At 32.0% G+C, this 18515-nt stretch overlaps 1 long non-coding RNA gene across 1 annotated transcript; it reads right to left on the minus strand.

Annotated features, from left to right (window-relative positions):
* Nucleotides 1-7879: 7879 nt before the first annotated feature.
* Nucleotides 7880-18280, minus strand: LOC136273702 (uncharacterized). Its single transcript, XR_010711928.1, has 5 exons — nt 18093-18280; nt 11410-11599; nt 11132-11242; nt 10987-11044; nt 7880-8067 (listed from the first exon to the last, which is right to left on the minus strand). It is a non-coding gene; the product is annotated as an uncharacterized lncRNA (long non-coding RNA).
* Between the last annotated feature and the right edge of the window lie 235 nt (nt 18281-18515).

Here is an 18515-nt window from a genome sequence, read left to right on the forward strand (position 1 = left end):
TGGCGTCATTTTTTCAAACTTGGTTCGGCGTTTTAATTTTTATTACCGTATCTCTTTTAAATATACGTTTTGACCAAGTTAACCATTAACCAACTTTATATGCATGATAATCAAGATTATCCAGGGTATACACATATATAATTATATAAACGTCCCTAATATATGAATGCTTGGTTGGTAAACAAGACGAACATTGAATCTTTCGCACATTATACAATTTACAAACTCTAAATGTAACGAAAAAAAATTATTAATTAAATCCGGAAAATGAAATCTTTCACGTTTTTCTTTTTCAGCAATGACAGCATACAAAGTCAATGTTTCCGGTGATTAGTTGCATCCTCCGTTCGGTGATTCGGGTGAATGTTTTGACCAGCTGGACGATGTGAACGCAAGGTATTGCTTTGAAATTGATTACTTTCACCATTAACTTATACATGTGTTGGATGTTTATAATTTATTGTAGTAATTTTTGGGAAATCCAGGTCTAAGTTCTTGAAAAGGAGGTTGATAGGGGGGGGGGGGGGTGAAACACACTTATTGTTGATAAGTTTTTCCATTGTACAACAAACAATAATTGAATCAAAATGAAAATAACATAGCTTCAAACATAAAATGAAACATTTTAGACCAGATACTACTGTAGTCATTATATGGCATAGTTTAAACAGCAACTGGCAACTGCATAGTAGCTTCTGTATTCAGAATTTTATTCAGAATGCCTTTATTACATGTTAGGCTGAATGACGTATGTTTATTGTTTAAAAATCTAAATGAAACTTTATTATTCATGTTTAAGATAAATAGAACAGACATATAAAGTACAGCCCAGTGAAAGGAACAAGTTCATCGCAAGAAGAAGAATTTTAATGCTACCACTGTCCAGAACTACTAAGTCTGCTGTAGCCATGATGTAATCATATAAGTGCTTCACCGGACTGGACAATGCTCGAAAGTCCCCCAAAAAGGCCTATTTCCATAAACTACGACTCGAGTTACATCAACAACAGCCAAGGACACTCCTTATTGATTCGAATGGACACATCTCTACGACCCGACTTAACCTCTGCAGAACAAGACTTTTTAAATGTAAAGTATTCTCATTTGAAAAAACCTATAAACTGTAAAAGTACTTTTTTTTATATGATCAAATACCAGTATATTACAATGTCTGTCTGTAAGCTAGAATCTTAGAAAATCACATGGTTTTGACTTATTAAATGATTGATTAGACCTTGCAGATATTAACTTTCATTTTCTTAAATAATTTGTTATATTTGCAAATATTGCATAAAATATTAGACTCCATGTAACATATATCCTCACACCTCCAAGTTGATAAGTGTTAAGTACTTTTTTTCCATTTTCTTTGTTTAAACATTTATTGATAACTTAGTTTTTATTTGCAGCAATATATGAAAAATTAAGAAACCAATCTTAAATGTAAAAACACTGCATTAGGAGATGAATGCATGGGTCATAGAAATGATAAAATACACCAAACAATATTCAATTATGTCGTATATGAAAATATATAAAGACAACATATACCCCATGTATTACAATTTTTATATAACAAAATTACTTGGATGGAAAGTTGTTTCCATGTGGGTTTTATTTTAATCTGTGTTATGTAACTAATATATAATTGGAATTAGCTTTTATATCATAAGTAAAATGCTGGTATTGATGAGAATTGTAAGGTGAATGATCTGTGTGATACTTTGTATTTTATACATTCATGCTACAAAAGGCAAGTACATGTGCATGTAGTAATACTTGTCATATATAAACAATGTATATTTTACTTCATGTCTTGGATTTAAAAATATTAATGTAGGTAAAGTAGTGAAATGTAGGAAGGTAAACGGTGTGTAAAGAAGAATATTCATCAGGAATGAAGTGTGTTGCAATCAGCATAATTAATTAAATGTGTACATCATATTTTTGCACATGATTTGACAGACTGCTCCATTGTTAGCTTTTTATTGGCCAACAAACTTTTCATATCTCCCTCTGGGTCATCTATTTAAATACTGACAGGCTTATGATATTAAAATCTGATTAGTTGGTACATCATGGGTGGAAATGAAAAGTTCACTTTGGACTTAATGGATTATCAAAAAAATGATATCAAATCCTGTTCTATTGTAAAACATTATATTATATTACAAACAAAGAAAAGGTTTATCACAACTTGTAAGTGGGTCACTTTGACCTCATTTTGGAATTTATTGACATATTCAAATCAAATCTGGGTCATACCTCTATAGTCAACTACTATCTTGTAATGTATTTTTTTTTTAAAGATGGATACTTAAGACTTTTCAAAAATATTTTATGGTGTACATATTCATTGTAGTTCAAAACAAATTGAGACAAGTGTATCATGTTCATGTAACAGTGAAGTTTTCTTTGTTTATTCATGTACGTGCATTTATTTTGTAAATTGCATTCATATTTTTAAAAAAGTAAGATCTTTGTTGCATTTTTAAAGGGAGATTTGATAGGCATTTAATCGAGATGAAAAAAAATACAAATGTAAAGATTTCTATGGGAGTTTTTTTTCTTGTGCAATTTTATCATTTTTTAAATAAAAGTCCCTAATAAGGGAATTGCCATATGGATGTTTCTCCATTATTGTATCTTCAAGTTGGCTGTATTTTATTTATTATTGGAAACAATTTCAGATTTTTGAACAAAATAAATTTGGAACTGTTTGAAATTGTTTTGTTTTTACATAAAGTAGAAACTTTGCTCAGCTTTTGTGAAAGCAAAAATATAAAAAGTTTCAGTAAGTTTCAGTTGCGGAAACCCTTTGTAAACAATATGTTTCCCAATTGTATATGGAGGTTGAAACTATGCAGAAACTTCAAGTTTCAGTAAGTTTCCGTCGCGGAAACCATTTGTAAGCAATATGTATCCCAAATGTATATGGAGATTGAAACTAGGCAGAAACTTCAAGTTTCATTAAGTTTCCGTTGCGGAAACCATTTGGATTCATGGACAGCCTAAGTTTCAGCACTGCGGAAACTTAATGAAACTTGAAGTTTCCGTGCTGAAACCTGTCGGAAACTTAAAGTAATCTTAAGTTTCCGCAGAGTTTCCAAAGGGTTTCCGCAGCGCTGAAACCAGATATTTCATCCAGTGAATGCCACGGTTGTTTTCAAACTTTCATAGTATCTCCCTTTTGGCGAGAACTTCATTTTATTGAAACAGCTTTATTAAATTTTGATGCAAAATTTTGTTGGAACAAGATATCTGTGAGCCAATGCTCACTAGTGATACCCCCGCTCTGATGTGAATAAGCAAAATAAGCAAAGTCAACATTTAACAGAAAAAATAAACAAAGTACTCATTCAACAGGAAGTTGACGTCTGATTGGTACAAAAATATATCCCACGATATGGCATGCCAATACAAATACTGTGTAAAAAGTTCAAGCATCTGTGATAAACAGTTGCTGAGAATTCTTTGACAAAAATTTGTTTGAAAATTTTTGCTAAAAATAAACAAAGTCGTCATTTAACAGAAAGTTGACGTCTGGTTGGTATGAAAATATATCCCACGATATGGCATGCCTATACAAATATTGTGTAAACATTTCAAGCATCTGCGATAAATAGTTGCTGAGATAAATGCGACAGAATGTTTTGTTACGGACGGACGGACAGACAGACAGACGGACAGACAGACAGACACACAAGGGTAAAACAGTATACCCCCTCTCCTTCGGAGCGGGGTATAATTAGTTTAAGAAGCAGATATTAAATCAAAAATATATTGGTACAGGCGATGCTGAAAAGCTTTCACAAACGAAATACAGATAACGAAAAACATTAATAGCTAAATTAAAACATTTAAGAAAATTTTTAGTTTTGAGCTACATGTACATCAATCATTGATTTTAACTATTCTATTCCGAAGACAGTATCTTTAGAAATGTCATAACGCGGGTATGATAAGGCAACTCTCAGCGATCAAATTCCTCTGATCAATATGACGTCACAATAAGCAGCATGATGTCATATTTTACTCAGAAACTTGTCAATTTTAACTTTATCTCTGGTTTAAATTATAAAAACTACAGGCATAACATATCACTAGAAACTCTTCTAACTGAATATATCTTCGATTTCTCTATATTACGTATAATTATCATTGATGACGTCACAAGCACTTTTAATAGCGAAGATCATGTCGGGAGACAAATCATCGGAATGCAGTTTAAACAATGCCGAAATAAGACTTATTCAATACAGATACCTAAGATTTAGATGAGTGTCGGATAGGATATAATCAGGACAATACAGGCATGGATATTTTGTTTATTCAGCGAGTTTTATAAGGTAAGCAGATCGACAGTTATATGGCTTGACCAGCCTTTCGTCTGTCAGTGTATACAAAAAAAAGGCAAAAGTGTAACACTACCCCGGATATTATGAAAGATGACTTTGGTAAATATCAACGGTATATTATCTAAACTACTTGAAAAGTGCTGCTTGAATCCTGTGCTTCGTTGTTTTAAACGAAAAATACGTAGTATTTTCAATGAAATTATAGAAGGTGAGAGGGTTTCCGATAAATATTTACAATATTTATTTTATGCGATTAACAATAGGATTTTGCAGTAATACTAATAAACATGAACTAATTGCCGATCGAATTATTGTAGCAAACATACAAATGAACTTCGGGGTAGTGTTACACTTTTTGATTTTTTGTTAAGGTAAAAAAATGATCTATTTTTAACTGTCACGTGATACCATGGTACGGCAGCTTCAAAGATCGAGTCGATTCCGAAGTAGAAAAATAAAATCTTGGTGAACACATTCACTTGGTATTAATATTCCGCACTGTTTTCATAAAAATAAACACTTTTTAAATTGATCATAATTTTGACGGTCATTAAACTCGGAGTTGCCTTAACATACCCGCGAAACAATTCATATTTTTTATTCAATATAACAAAAAATGAATGATGATTACTTTTTAAAATCATAAAACACAAGTTAACCGTATGTGGGTGGCATTGTGGCAATGCACTTTGAAAAAATTACGCACTTAGATTTGTTTTTAAGTGCGTTAAATTTTGAACAAAATAAACGCACTTTAATTTTTTTTAAGTGCGTTAAATTTTGGATCAAGTAAACCCAAGTAAACAATCAAGTAAAAAAAAAATCAAGTAAAAGTAAAATGAAGGTACGGGGGGGGGGGGGGTTACCAAAGATGCAAGTCAAAGCATTAGGATGTGGGTTAATTGTTTCGCACTGATCTTCTAAACGATTATATTGATTTTCATAAATAGAACTAAGGTATTCTTTTTCACATCTATCATACATTGATCTCCATTATTCATATCTACAATTCATAAATATTCCTTCGGGCATATCCCAATATACTAGATAAGAAGTAAATTTGCTGCATACTCAAAGAAGGAAAATACAGTTCCCAAGCGATGAGGTTTAATGTCATAATTCAAACCTCCCGAATTTTTCTTTCTCTGTAAATTGTCGATATTGTCTTATGAGGAAAAAAAAAACATCTAGAAACTGTTTATCAAGTTAGCTGCGAATGAAATGAGTTCTTTTATAAATATATCCCATTACACTAAACAATGTTTAAACAACCATGTATTGTATATAAAACTATCAACTATTTTCACTAAACCCTGAACATTTTTTAAAAGTGCGATCATATCGACGATATCAACGCACTTTGAAAAAAAAAATTCAAAGTGCGTTGACTTGGTCCCAAAATTAAAGCACTTTGAATTTTTTTTTTCAAAGTACGTAATTTTTCAAACAAAGTGCGTTGTAACATGGCATTGGAAGTATGTGAGGTTAGCGATCATTTTTTTTAAAATTATGATGCCAAAGAACGATTAAGAATGATGTTTAGAATTTAAGACTTTCCTATTGAATTCAACAGAAAAATTACAGAAGAACTAAGTTGTAAAAAATCGAATGAACATGTTTTGCTGTTAAAGTAAAGAAAAGAAAGAAAAACTTGTGAAATTACCTATGCTTTATCAATTTCAATCCATTTCATAATCTACGAGGGTTGTATAAAAAATTATTAAGACATTTTCTCTTATTCTTTTAGGAAAAAAGATAAACCCTTGAAAGTTCACGAGAACGTTAATCAGGGTAGAGTTTGTCAATGTGTAAAGTTTCTTGTCTATGGCATGGTTAGATCAATCGTGGCAAGAAGATCATTGTGCCTTCGTTCAGTGACCTGGCACAACCGCAAACATATTCCAACGTCATTTACCGCTTCTCATTGCTCCTGTATTGTAAACACCTTTCAAAAATCAGAAATAAAAATCAATTATTCTTTATTTCTCATTTTTTGTTTTCATTTTAAGGTGTCATCATTTGCATTTTCTCTCATTCTAGATTTTTTTGTTAAAAATCCGAGTCCTTTTTTCCGAAAGTCAAATTACAATGAAAGTTTCCTGTAGTCTGTTTGTACATATTTTAGAACTGTTGACAACAGATAGTGTGTAAAAAGTACTTCATATTTAGTGCATTTGTTTTACTTCTAGTTTAACTATCAGTGAAAAAATATGATGAACTGAAGCTCTTTTTCCTTTGTCATTTTTTGTTTAAGCAATTGCGTGCCCTCAAAATATATTAAAGGTCTTCTTCTGAGATTTCCACCAGTTTGATGTATATTCGCTGGTCCATCTCGACGTCAAAATTCTATGCAAAAACGTCGTCCGATTTCTATTGCTTGGTAAATATATTTGTACCATATCCGTATTTCAACTCGAACACCAGTGAAACCTGATCAAAAGTTAGTCGCAAACAAAATAACCAAATGAACTTATTCAATTTGATTTCTTTTATCATTTACTGTAAGTCTATGGACACTTAAGTAAATGATTAAGTTTTTTTAACCTCCAAGTTCATGCCTGCGCCGGGTACCAAAACCACCGACTAGTTTATCTTATGTCGTAAAGAAAATATTAATTATTCTTTCAATATAACTTTGTTTAAATATTTGTTGTCGTTACGTCAATGTTTATGCAGTTTTCATCAAAATTCGTCACTTAAAAAGGGAAATATTTGTGTTGTCTCATTAATTTCCGAATAACACTCGTATACTTAGTGTGTTTAAGACTATTTTCACTCATGACGCCGAGCTTTATGGAAGAGGTTTTTTTATACATCTAAACATAGGGTAAAAAAACACTTCTACTATATTTCAATCAATTATGTTTTTGATAGTACGTGTACATGACCAACAACATTGGAAAAAAGATCACGCTGACGTTTGCAAAACAAATCATAAAACCACTCGGTCTACATCATCGAAACTTTACAAACAGTATCATTTTGTAAAGGAGATTTAAGTTTGTGAAAAGATCTGCACAGCTTCATTTACTTATCCCTAATAAAATTTTGGCCGATAAAACTGAAATTCGTTTGAAACATCCTCAGGTAGTGAAGATGCAAGTTTGTCTAAATTATGGTTCCTGGGTCAGAGTAGAGCCAATTTTTACAAATGAATGAATAGAAAATTAAAAACAAATAATTCTATTTTAAAAAAGGTTTCGCCTTGTGTTTTACAGCCTCTTTCACTTTCAATTATTTATGTATCATATATCATAAACAGCAACAACCTCTCTTTACAATTGTAATTTTTTTTTTGTAAATTTTCAAAAGATAAATTAAGTTGAATAGAAAATCCTATATTTTCATATAACACTTACAAAAACAATTTTCCCCAAAATATATTTAAACAATCCCATCGACAAGTGAAAAAATAAATCTTGACTTTGGTATTTTTATGAATCACAGTGATCAAGAAGTAGGTTTTTTTTTTAAATTAAAATGTACATGAATTATATTAAGTATAAAGTTATAGTTCGTTCTAGTTTAAGCAATGTTATAAGATAAATTAGAAAATGTCTTACTTTTTCTATAATAGATAAACATCAGCAAGCAGACAATCAATAAAACCGAAGTTCCAAAAACTGTCCCAAATATAATCCACATAAAAGTGTTGTTCTCCAATTGCATGCGTTCAGTAGTGGTTTGAAGGTCTGTCATAAATGTTGAACTGTTTTCGAGAAAAGAAATTATATATTTATAGCTCTTCCACCTACATTGTAGGACATTTAAACGATAAATGGTAAACTGCTTTCTTTTCTCACTTATCATCCTCCAGCCTCTTAGTATTCAACTAATGAAAATGTGCCAATACATGAATCTAGCATTTATCCAAAATCCATTGTATCACAATTCAGTATTTTTTACTAGCCAGCTATTACTTTACTATATACAAGTCAATTTGTTACATGTATTTAGAAACTTCAAAAACTGTTTTGGCTGTTATGTTGTATATAATCAACATTAGTAATCAAAGATTACAGAGCTCACTTAGATAAGGCATCGCCTTTATAAGACAACCTTTATCATACTATATGAAAATCAAAGTTTCAAACTGAATTTTTCACAAAAATTTTTAACAAATACCTAAACCTCATCCAGCATCTAAATTTCATGACCCAGATTTATCATCCAAGTCTCTTAAGTCAAAAAATAGATCCAGACGCAACATCATGCAAGTTTGGCACTTCCAAAAACTTTAAGAAGCCCGGACGCCAACGCCGGGGGTATAACATGAGGTCTCCCCGTCTTCGACTCGGTGAGTCAAAAGACTTGTCTAAATATTTTAATCATTCAACATGTTATTTACCTAACAATGATTAACATTTAGGTATGAACAAGCAAGGGAATATAACTCCATTTACTGTTACAACGCTATCTTTTCTTAACATGTACTCATTTCTTTCATCAAACTTCAGAACATCTGCCTCAAGTGTCTTGAAATTAATGATCTTTCTAAATAGGCAGTCATCACTGTAGGTCAGTGGTCATAAAGACAATTTTTGAACATTATATACATTTACACTTTATGACCATTCTGGCCACATCCTGCATTAATTACAATTTTGATAGTTTATCTAAATATGCAGTCAGTTTAAATTCATTTTCAGCAGAAGTAACAAGAGAGATTTTTAAACATTGTATAAATAAACACTACACTGCATAACTATTTTTGCGACTCCCTAAAGTCAGAACCCCTACTACGAGGGACATTTGAAAGTCTTAGTAGAGGACTCATTAGTGTTACTAAATATGCAGTCAGATTCTATTCAGTGCCATAAAGAGAAAAAAAAAATAAAACATTATATAAATTTTAACTATATGACTGGGGTTGCTTCGCCCTAGAATCAGTGCCCTTACCTGGAGGACATGAAATAACAATTTTGGTTGTGGAGTTCCTTGTCTATTTAATCAATAAAATGATTTCTTTGGCGATTCATTCGGGATATGAAGGTAGCGACATTGCAGAAAAAATACATAACTCACGTAAGCGGGTTATGTAATTCTTTTCTGCAACGATCGCTACCTTCATAACCCGTATGAATCTTAAAGAAAGCATTCTATTGTTTACATTAACATCCTTTCTTTAACTCATTAATAAATTTATTATGAAGAGTTTGTATAATTCACAAATTCTGTTAATGTACATCAGTACGTTAACTAAAAGAAACAGCCAGAGCGTCCCCTTTGAGACATTGAGTCAGACATCTTCATAATTGTTTCATTTTTCTTAGGCCGCTGTATGTTTCGACCAATCGATAAACAGGGCGTACGAATTTCAGTCCTGTCAGTATCTTGTCAGTTTTAGCCGCTATATATTTCGACCAATCGAAAAATGGGGCGTGTAAATTTCAGTCTGGCTGTTTCTATAGAAAGATGAATTAACTTAAGTTTTTGTAAGAAATAGGGGAAATGATGCTTGGTAGATGTAAATATATAATTATGAAAACAGTTTTCTGACAGATGTGTGGGAGTAAAGAAGGAGATTTTTGAAAAGAGGCCAAATTTCGAATTCTCGGGGCAAGAGTCATAAAATTAAAACATATGTGCTCCTTATTCAAATTGCAACCAGAGGCACTCAGGTGACCTAAGTATGTTAATGCAATTTGGATAAAGATTTACGTTCAATATTTGCAAAATGCTATCAAAACAAAATTTTATACAGAAACCTGATGAAATCTTCAATTCATTATTTTTACATAGTTTATATAATTATCTTAAAATGATGTGTTATTTACATATTGAATGTTATTGTAACCAATAGATAGCAAGGGACAGTTTCGCATGAAGTACACGTCAATATTTTTTATGAAATTGAGAGTTGTTGTACTTAAAGGCTAATGAGTGTTGCTAAAATGAATGAAATAAATCTTAATGATTATCGATAGTTAGAGTGGTGTTTCTTGTTGAATTTTATATGCAATATGTAAAATACAAAACTTGCGGCTATGACTGTTGTGTTGACTTTACACAGTGAAATTGCAAGTTACAGACGGGAGGTAAAATAACACAAAATGTAGGTGAATGGGAGATCGTAAACTATATACCGGGGAGTTTCTAACATGTGATGGTGCACACGGTACGGAAGGTCAGCCTTTTACAGGAAATTAGCTGGCAGGGGTAAATAGAGCTGAAAAAGCATGGAAATCGGCGTACGTGTAATAGGAAATGGTCAAAAGCTCAGAGAAACCATTATGTAGAATATTTTAACATTCTAACTAGTAATTTTACTCAGAAATTGGCCATATAAAGAGAGATTTAAAGGCATTTGTTCTGAACGGGAAATGAGGAAATTCTAGATACAGAGTTCCGAAGACAGTCATCCCCTAGCTACCGTGAATTGTATTAAAAATACTCTCCCCTGCCACCATAGATTAAAACAATTCTTAAATACTATACAGTGAAAACAAATACTATACGATTCCCTATGAGCTTAAAATCAGATTTTCATATACATGTAAGGGTCCATCATAGGCCTTAAAAGACCTTCTAGGGAGTTTTTCTTTATTTCCAAAGTTTGTTATTCGGCTAAATCGGATTACACATATTAACTTATTGTTCAGTTATAGCAGAAGGTAAACATATTTACCCTTTACAAGATGATTCAGATAGGAAACATCCATTTCCAATAGTTGTACAATCTGGGTCTGCAAGGAAGTAGGAAAGATATCACTGATTAATAAATAGCATATAGAGAAATTTTATTATTATTATTGTTATTATTAAAGACTTACATTCAAACAGTTGATATGAAGGAAAAGATGCATTGTGACATCCAGTTTGAAAATGACTGCAGCTGTATGAATCGACTAATGAGTGGCGGAATTTCAAATATAAACAAACACCTGAAACCAAAAACATGTCATTTAATTAAATAAACATTACACTGTTTTCTTGAAACTATAGTGCTAATGACGTGCATTTAATGATATTTGAAGAAAAAGAATTATATTCCCCAGGTTTCAAATTTGAAATTACTTAAGTTAAGCTTGTTATATAGTATAGTGCATACCTTCCTGTATCCATATGAAACGATATCTATAACAAAACTCTAACAGTTCCGTAATGTTTTCATTTGGTAAACACAAGTATCCATTATCCTCAGTACAGTTGAGAGCAGAGGACCTCTCCTTCCACTCTATTTGATTCCTGGGACACACCTCTGTTGAATAGACTGGGAACTTATACCCATCCAACTTTTTCTGAAAATGTTTAGTTAAGAAAAACTTTACATAAACATTTAACGGTTAAAGTTAATTTATGTTATTAGAAGATTTAGATTTTCAGGCACATATGATGGCAGTGATTTCCCTTTGTAATTTATTGCGAAGTATTGTTTTGGGAAACTCTTTAGTATATATGCAAAGTACGAAGACCTTCTGATAGCAGGGCAATTACTCAAAAAACATTTTTTTCTTAAGATGAATAAGAATGACAGAAAGGCTCATATCATGCGACATAAATCTACAGTGAAAGAACAACGACTGTAATGTTTGAACGGGAGACGACATAAATAAAGACGACATGGAATTTGTAGTTTGTCTTCTAGAATAAGAAAGTTTAATAACGGTATGACACTTTAATGGTTCAAGGTACGGAAATGTGTAAGGAAAGCAAGTGGATATTGGTATACTTGACGACATAGATCATAAACAAAGAGCAATCCTGAAATAGACTGTTCGATCTTATGAGTTGGCGAATATTGAACATTACTGTGCGTCCGGTTGAAATATTGATGTCTAAATAAAGTGACTCGCTAATCGGTAGTTACTTTGCATTTCATTTGAACAGTTTTATTATATTTTATCAGATTCATTTTATATAATTACATGTTGTATGTTATAATTGTGATATTGCATTAATATATCATGCATCCCTCATTCTGCACATCCAGCAATTATGAGCAAGCTTCCAAAATTCAAAACGGTATTAGACATTGTTAATTGTAAGGATATATAACCATTCTAAATTGTTATAATCCTTTATATTACCTGTCACGGTTTAGGTAATAGTGAAAAGATTTGTTTTACTATTTAAAAAGGTATGGAATACAATGTTTACAGTTTGCAAGATATACATTTTTTAAGTCATTGAAAAAGAGGTAAGCTGGGGTACCCCTCCTGTCAATCGATACAAAGAAAATGAAATCATAGGACTAGGGCCCGTTTCACAAAGCTTATTTAAGACAAAGATATCTTAGAAAAAAAAGTTTTCCTAAGTTCATTACTTATTCGGTCGATTATTCAAGTCGTATCTTACAAATTTCCTAAGTTATATATTAATATTAAGACAGGTAAATCAATTTCAATAGAGCAAACTTAAGGAGGCTGGCACCTGTAATACTAGTGATGTCAATCATCCGAAACCACTAGGATATAACGATGGGCACCTAATATATTCATATATCTTATTTATGACCCATGTCACTTGCCAATTTTTGGAAATACAGGGCCTCAAATAGAAAATTTTTCATAAATGTTGCCAACATTTGATATGAAAATTGTTTCACTGATGTTATCGAACAAATATTTAAAGTTTGAACTATTGTTTAATTATAATTAAAAAACAGTTTGAAGTTGAACATTTATCAGTTACTAAACGTACTTACTTAGGGAGAAATATATTTCCAAAGAGATGATATCGGTAACTTATAGTTAACAGTTAACAAGGGTGGGGGGGGGGGGGATCATCGCAACAAGATTATGTGCTAACGTACTAGAGTGTACATTGTTAATTAATAAATGATGTTGAATTATTATTATCAAACAAAATCATAAATAATAACATGCGGTCTGAAAAGTAAACTGGAAGATCTAAATTAAAATGCCAGGGAGTTTTGTTTTCTCTATCTGCTGGATGATTTCATTCGTCTTAAAATAATGGGTTGTAATGATGCCCGCCTACTAAATACACATGCTCAAACATTAACCGATTAAAAATGACTGTAATTAGAATTCATAAATCGTTATATCGTTAACATTTCAAACCTTTGAACGATTAAATTGGTTTCTTTACCTACCCCGACCCTCACGGAAGAATCCATTTTGACAAATGAAAATTTCATTTACAAGTCTCCGCGCCAGAATATCTCATTAATTTTTTTGAAGTTAAAGTGGAGAAATCCAAAATAAGAACTTTTGAGACACATCATACAATGTGAACATGTACTGTGAATGCAGTTTACTTTGCGTCTATTTTCTTTTTTGAGAGTCCTTTTTATCATCGCTTGTAATTACCGGAAATGCCTTGAATATTTTTATCTTTATGTCATATAGCTTGTAAAACTGTTTTCACTCCACCCACAAGCTTGAAATAACAATATAATATAAATGAAAACGATATAAATAGACGTCATCAATCCCATATCAAACGACATATTACCACTTGTATCTGCGCGTCTTTTTAATAAATTTATGAACAGCAGCAAATTCTAAAATGTAATTTCAAAGGTAATGTTAGCTGTAGCCTTTGTATGAAAAGTTTCGTATGGTAGTCAACTTTTCCAGACCGAGATCTACATATGCAGCTAAGGTAACTAATAATGCTTCCGATGAAATACATGCACTTTGTGTAGTATTGCAAGCTTTTAAGAAATACTAATTTGTTTAAAAAATAACACACCAATTTTTCGTCTTAAATTCGCTACTTATAGAACAAGCAGAACCAGTATCAGTCCGACCATCACCATATACATTGTTCGAATTTCAATAGTCCTAGAATTGCATTGCTTTGCATGACACAATATCTTTTAAAAATTCAACACGTAAAGTGTTTATCTATATGGCTTTTAATCTATATGTACACATAGCGTACACATATGATTCAAAAAACCCCAAACGGAAAACGGTGAAGAATTCAGTCATTGAGTCTACATTTTATAGAATTTGTATAAAACACATTGTGGGTCTAAATGTTTGTTAATATGTCAATCTATCAATATACAGTTTGTTAATTATTTTCGAATGCTAGGGCTTATTACAGCGTATTTGATAAACACTGAACAACATTTTTTCCATGTAATTTTTTTTCCACGGAAGATAGCGAGTACAATTATAAAGCACAAATTATTTAAATACCTCTTTAAAATTCTGTATGTAATAAATAATTTATAAATTGCTGCTGAAGGTTGTTTGATATTTTCGTTTGTAAATGTTTTCCAAATAAAAAAAAAGCAAAACGCGGGGCAAGTCATAATCAATATCCCTAATAAACGTAACTTAAATTAAGCGGCTTTGGATTCAAATATCATCGTAGTCGAATATTAAGTTCATGTTTAAAATCATCTCCACAATGATAATATTATTTTTATCGTAAATCAGTATTTTGTTTTGCTTTAAAAAAATGTTCCATCGGAAGCAATCCAGTGTTCGTTTAAATTGCCAGCGTACATTTGTCATGTCAGTAATACACATTGTGCTTTATATGACGGCCGTGTATTGTAGAACAGTTTGGTTTTATTACCATGCATTGGAACCATTTTATCTACACATCTCCCAGTACTGAAACAATTCAAGATGTCTTTGTTACTGTGAAACAGTGGGGCGTTTAACATGTGTACGTCCAGCTCTACAAGCACATGCACTGTCGTCTGTAATACAGCTAGCGACTCTGCTATCGATCGGTTACCTGAGTTTCGTAATCCATCAAAATATAGAGAGAGGCACAGTTTTGCAACAAACAACAAAAGTAAGGTCAAATAATTTCATCTTTATAAAACTCTTGGGAATTTATGTGGAATCATCTTTATGCGCTGCATGTATCAATTAGTGCATCACACGAAGGCCTTTCATAACTTCCTAAACGTGCACACCCCCACAAAAATGGACCGAACTGACAAAAAAAAATCCGCAAAAATTGACTATAAATTACGAAACCATCAAATTGAATACTACGGAAGGATTCGGAATTAATTTCTTTACAACTTTGCTTCAATAATTCATTAGAAATTTGTATTCCTGTACAAGTAATTGACTAAAGAAACTTTTGACGCCTCTAACTCCCTAGTTATAGGGACCAGCCTTTTATTCTGTATACCGAATGAAAGGTATCGGTAAGACCAAAAACTTTTAAAATACATGTTATAACAAATTATCATCAGGTAGAAAACTAAAACGGAAAATACGTGAAATTTTTTTGCATTTTTTTCTGAACTTTGTTTCAACACATATACCACTCCTTTTATTGGCATTTAAATAACAAATGAAATATGTATTGCACCAATTTAATGTATCAGCTTCGAAACAAGCCCATCTTTGAGACTCTGCCAGTCATCGTTAAAGCTAAACCCATCTGACAAAACAAGTCGGTAAATATTACTAAAGAAGGAATAATTCAAAACCGGGTGGGAATTTTCATCAAGTAAAATATGAATCGACAACATTGCGCGGCATTAACAAAGGACTCACACGCCTTGAAGGTCAACTGAATCGATAGCACTTATATTACGTTTCAGAGAGTTTAATGTTTGCAATTTTAGCTTCATTTTGAAGTCTACAACCTAACTTGAGACTCCTAAGACTCTTACCCTACTTTATTTTTTTATGTTTAAAAACATTCATTCATGAAAATGGAGAGTGTGCGAAGGTTTTAAGAGTCGGGGGAATCTTGGCTTGTATACCCCTTTCTCCATGCACGTGCCAAAAGTTGTAAAGTTTGGTAATAAGAGATCTGCAGGCGTGTAGTGGTCGGTCTTTTTATACATGTTGATAAAATAAGCCGTAAAAGATTGTGGAACGTCATAGATTAGAGTTCAATGGCAGCACTCGCAGCAGCAGAAAATGAAATAAAAGTGATCGATAATTCTTGATTTGTTCATTGTTCTATGTTGTTAATGAAAAAAATACGATTTACAATTATAGTAGATGATAATTAATTGAGTCACAACTTTTCTTGTAGTTTTCAATTATAAGCTAAACATGTAAACTTGTTAACTGATGACTGACGCATGACGACGGACCAGAACTAATTGAAATAGGTCACCTAAGTGACTCAGGTGACAAAAAAGTAGAAAAAAAATTGGAAATGTGCTAAAATCCTTTCTAGGTCCCTTTAACATTTAGAATAAACACACAGGTATACGAGGGTTGTCCCAAAATAATGTAGACAGGACACATAATTTATAATCTGTTCACTGCAATTTCATTAGACTTCCGTGTTTTCTTCAATGACCCTTTGGCAAATAATGCTAAAAAGTTCAAATCTGTACTTTATTTATTTCTCGAGAACATGAATAATTAGTAACAACAAGTTTTGTCATGCGGCGCATTGTGCGACGTCGAAAATTTCCAGTTTTACGTTGTTTCTAAACCCTCCACATCGTTCACGATAACATTTACGTTTTATATCCGAAAATGTCTGAGAAAAAATAGTATCTTTGAACATGTACTCTGCGTGCACATTCAATATATACTTCTAGTTTTGTTTTGTTTTTAAATATGTTTTAAGTATAAACGATCTGTCGGCTCCAAACTTGCCCTGTATTACTTGTTGTCTAACGTCCGTCTTACCGAAATGTGTCGTTCAACATTTTGACGTCCATTGATATCGTTCGGGGTTTCTTTTTTCCACTTATTGTCATCATACTTGTTCAAATATTTTCAATGTTGTTTAACTACTTACTCACAAAACGCATTTCTCATCGATTTTGTTAATATCATTTACTTCCAAAGCCGCTTAGAATTTATTTTATGGTCCTTACAATATTGTATCAGTTAATGCTGCGCCGCCTTAAACGCTGACAACTTCATTTTATTACCAGTTAACTTTTCAACTTGTCACAAAACGCGCTATAAAATATTTCAATGTTTTGTTATAGCCAAAACATTTTTTGAGTAAATGAAAGAATTATTATCAAATATCAGTGTATGTTTAATTTGAATTTTTTTCATTCGAAAAGTACTTTTCCGCCCTATTTTCAATTCATTATGTTGATTTTAACTTTTTGTTTTTGACATTGCGCCGCATGTCGAATTTCTGATCTAACATGCTATCATTTCACTTATTTAATCTCAAATAATATTCAATTTTAAAACATTATTTGAATGCTAATTTCTTGAACCCTTTTTGGCACAAATTTCATCGTCCTTTGTTTTCGATTAACTGAATAACGCCATTTGTCTACGCTATTTTGGGACAACCCTCGTACATGTATTGATAATAAAAGAGCAAATCGCGTTACCTATAGAAGAAAGTAAATCCTGACGACACAGTCATTATTTGGGATTGTCTCGGAAGCGTTTAGATTAATACAACCGTATGAGATAAATGACGTTGTCTATTCTGTCATTTTATTTTTGCTTTATCCTACATGTAAAGATTGTGTTTATACCTCCGAATTATATACACTATTTCAACTTGATAAAGCAAATATAAAAGGTACTGTAAGGAAGCTCACAAATGATAACCTCCGCTAAGAAAAACTGCATAACTCAAATATTTTCTATAAAAGAAAATGAAGGATGCTTATGATTTAACCGTCCGTGCTCTATCGATAACAGCTGCACTAGCTTTTTTTTTAAATTGTTAAAGCTAATATAAATACCCAAACCAATTTCCATTCTTTAAATTACTTTTTAACTTAACTGTTGCTGCATGATGACAGGCAGACAAACAAGGTGATTCCTTTATACCCTAACCCTACAAAAGAAGTTTTCGGGGGGTATAATTACAAAATATGGATATCGTCTTTATACTTACACACTCGAAGAGATGGAAGCGAGAATACTGGAATAATCCAAAAATCAAAATAAAGAAAACTTCACGCAGTCTTTTCATTTTCAAACATCGCTATACATCAAAATGATTGTTATGTAGGTTACGTTTTTGTTCTGAAAATCCGAAACTATTGATAAACCTATACACGACTTTGAAAACGTTTGTTTACATCAAGTAGTTTGCAGACAATTCACGAAGCTTTAACATTTTTTTAAATCCAATGTGATTCATCGAGGGTATTTAAATCTGAAAAGGGGTTTTGTTGGTTTGTGTTCTATAGTTCAATTATGCACAACTAAAAGCATGCTTTTGTAATTGTAAGATCAATACAAGATTAACCGAATCAATTCAAAGTTTGAGCACCGATGATCTCGTTGTAGTCGTTTTAAATTCGGACAAGCTACC

Source organism: Magallana gigas, chromosome 1 (assembly GCF_963853765.1).
Source record: "Magallana gigas chromosome 1, xbMagGiga1.1, whole genome shotgun sequence".
Lineage (NCBI taxonomy): Eukaryota > Metazoa > Mollusca > Bivalvia > Ostreida > Ostreidae > Magallana > Magallana gigas.